The sequence below is a fragment of the Saccopteryx bilineata genome, chromosome 1 (assembly GCF_036850765.1).
Source record: "Saccopteryx bilineata isolate mSacBil1 chromosome 1, mSacBil1_pri_phased_curated, whole genome shotgun sequence".
In the NCBI taxonomy this organism is placed as follows: domain Eukaryota; kingdom Metazoa; phylum Chordata; class Mammalia; order Chiroptera; family Emballonuridae; genus Saccopteryx; species Saccopteryx bilineata.
In genome coordinates, this window is record NC_089490.1 from 114,657,023 (window position 1) to 114,660,657 (window position 3,635).

Consider the following 3,635-nt stretch of genomic DNA (forward strand, 5'->3'; position numbering starts at 1 on the left):
AAGAAGGAAAGAGGTCAATGATCAGTTAGTTCCTTGGAGTGTAAACTCCTCATGAACAGACTGTCAGTTTTGTTCATTGATACATTTTTAGCAGGTAGCTGGAAAGGCAGGGCAAGCATTAAAGACTGGTATATCTTGAGATAAAGAAGAGTTTGAGGATTGCAGGCAGCCCGCAGCTGGGCTTGACCACTTTTGCACATCCCTTCCTCCCCAGCCGGGCAAGACTGAGCTCACACCTGGGCCTCAGTGGTGGCCAGCCAGATTCCGCCCTTGCTGACAGAACCGGGCTTCCTCGTCCCACAACCCCCCACCCTCGGGCAAACCCTCAGCCGTGTGGGTGTGGGCGCTGCAGCTCAGACCCTAACACTCACTACTGTAGTCTCGAAAGCTCCCTCCTTCTAAGTGACTCTGCTCTGAGTGCCGCGGGAGAGCTAGTTTGGCTGGTGTCCTGTTTGGCTGGTGTCCTGCTTCACTTTGCTGGGAGTCGGAAGACTGGCAAAACTCACAAGATCTCTCGAGACCCAAAGAGTTTTAGTGCACGTTTCCTGTGGTGGCTGCCGGGAATGCTAAAACAGAAAATAAAAGTGGACGGGTTGGTTTTGTTTCTATCCAGTGGTATTGTGACCCCCCCAAAGACAAAACTGAGAGGAGGCCCGATAACAATATCAGCTGCAGCCGTAGATACCATTAATACTGCCCCTCTGTCGGGGTCCAAAGGAATGAGTTTGGAGGAACCGAAGAAGATGACCAGAGAGGACTGGCGAAAGAAGAAGGAGCTAGAAGAACAGCGAAAACTGGGTAATGCTCCTGCCGAAGTTGATGAAGAAGGAAAAGACATCAACCCTCATATTCCTCAGTATATTTCTTCAGTGCTATGGTATATCAATCCTTCAAAAAGGCCTACTTTAAGCATCAGAGACCACAACCAGAAAAATAAAAACAGTACAGCTCGTCTGAAGAATGGTACAACAGGGGTGTAAAAGAGAATTCTGTAACTACTAAGTACCACAAAGGAGTGTGTGAAAATTGTGGGGCCATGACACACAAAAAGAAAGACTGCTTTGAGAGACCTAGGTGAGTTAGAGCAAAATTTACCGGAACTAACATAGCTCCTGACGAACATGTCCAACCTCAGCTGATGTTTGACTATGACAGGAAGAGGGATCGGTGGAATGGCTACAATCCAGAAGAACACATGAAAATTGTAGAAGAATATGCCAAAGTTGATTTGGCAAAACAAACACTGAAAGCCCAGAAACTCCAAGAAGAATTAGCCTCAGGAAAATTAGTGGAACAGGCTAATTCTACAAAACACCAGTGGGGAGAAGATGAACCAAATTCTCAGATGGAAAAAGATCATAATAGTGAAGATGAGGATGAAGATAAATATGCCAATGATATTGACATACCTGGACAGAACTTTGACTCAAAGGGATGGATTACCATTCGGAATCCCAGGATTCGAGAAGATATTGCAAAATATTTGTGGAATTTAGATCCAAATTCTGCTTACTATGATCCCAAAACGAGAGTGATGAGAGAGAATCCCTAGGCCAATGCAGGAAAGAATCCCGATGAAGTGAGCTACGCAGGAGATAACTTTGTTAGATATATGGGAGATACCATTTCAAAGGCTCAGACACAGTTGTTTGCGTGGGAAGCCTATGACAAGGGATCTGAGGTGCATCTGCAGGCCGATCCTACCAAACTAGAGCTGTTGTATAAGTCCTTCAAAGTAAAAAAAGAAGACTTCAAAAAACAGCAGAAAGAAAGCATCCTGGAAAAGTAGGGTGGCCAAGAACATTTGAATGCCCCTCCAGCTGAATTGCTTCTAGCTCAGACGGGAGACTATGTGGAGTATTCAAGACATGGGGTGGTCATCAAAGGGCAGGAGCGGGCTGTCACCTGCTCTAAGTATGAGGAGGACGTGAAGATCCACAATCACACGCATATCTGGGGATCTTACTGGAAGGAAGGCCGATGGGGATACAAATGCTGTCACTCTTTCTTCAAGTATTCCTATTGTACTGGAGAAGCTGGGAAGGAGAGTGCTAATTCAGAGGAATGTATAGTAAATGATACAACCAGAGAAGAAGCCATGAAGAAACCTCAAACCCTCATGGAGATGCATCAGGAAATACTAAAAGAGGAGAAGAAGAAAAAGAAGAAGAAGAAGCATCGAAAGAGCAGCTCAGATAGTGATGGCGAAGAGAAGAAACACGAGAAACTGAAAAAGGCACTGAATGCAAGGAGGCCTGCCTTCTTCACATCCAGGAGCTCATGCAGGTTGATGAGAGGAAGCGGCCTTACAACTGCATCTATAAAATGCAGGAACCCACCGAGGAGGAAATGGAGGCTTACAGGATGAAGCGTCAGAGGCCAGATGACCCCATGGCCTCTTTCCTTGGACGGTAGGGCCAGTCACAGACGGTTGCCCACAATAAACACAATAGATTAAAAAAAAAAGAAGAAGAGTTTGAGTTACAGAAGACACTTTGATATTCTTTAAAAATAAAAAAATACAAAACTTAGAGCTAGTTTGGAATTTTGTTTGAGCCATTTGCTAAGAATATGGACTTGGGCAGATTACCTAAATTTGTTGTTGTTCAGTTTTTTGATTTATAAAATAAATTTAATTTCTATTCTAACCAATAAGCTTGAGCTATAACCCTCGTTGAAGCTTGAACATAGATAGATGTGTCAGACGATTGATAAGATTTGCCCAGACAATATCCACTTACTTGGGTTTGAAGAGCCATACTGGAGACAATTCATTCTTAGGGAAATAGCCAAGCATTCCACTGTGGAATCCTGTTGCTATGCTACTCAAAGCTGGCATCAGTCCAACCCATCTACCCATCTATACATGTCTTAGTTCAAGGGAGAAAAAGACTTTGGATAAAAACTGAAGGAACAACTCAATATTCAGAAGACTATTAAGCCATAGTCATCATTGCCGAGGAGCCCTCTAACAGGCTCCATCACATAAAGGAGAGGGATGTTGTTCCCCACTTGATCAAAGATTGATATCTGCTCTGGCAGTTTGAGGGGCCTCCATGGTGGTGACAGGGCTTGCTGGAGCTGTGGCAGCACCAGGGGGGTGGGGGGCAGGATGGGACTTTGGTGTATTGATTAATTGTACCTGGCAGGAAGCAGAACCTGCTGAAGACCTTCATGCTCAGTGGGGCCATAACAGTATCCAATCCAATATGCTTAATGGACAATATTTGACATGCCTAATAACTTCTAGAATTACATACTCACAGGAGCAACAACTAATGAAACTTAATTTCTTACTGTTGCTGTGAACTTTGCAGATTCCTGTATGGGGAAGTTTGGGTTAATGAAAATAGAAATGGTCCTATAAATTTCCTGGCACCTAGTACGTGCACAACAACTGTTATTTATTGTTATTCCTTGACATCATTCTCTAAACAGTAGCATTGATTACTCTTTCCTTAGTGCAGAGTAGTATGTTTTTTCTAACTTTAACTGAGAATTTATTTAACTGAAATTAATTTAACTGAAAAATTTAGGCATATGCCAATATCACTATTTTAGAAAAGAATGGTAGTGGAAAAAAATGTCACCTGTATTCAAGAAATATTGATAATTACATGGTTCTAAAACAAATA

General features: G+C 43.1%; 1 pseudogene; it reads left to right on the top strand.

The window, feature by feature from the left end:
* Positions 1-704: 704 nt before the first annotated feature.
* On the top strand, positions 705-2,415 carry LOC136320060 (pre-mRNA-splicing factor SLU7 pseudogene; annotated as a pseudogene).
* The last annotated feature ends 1,220 nt before the right edge of the window (positions 2,416-3,635 follow it).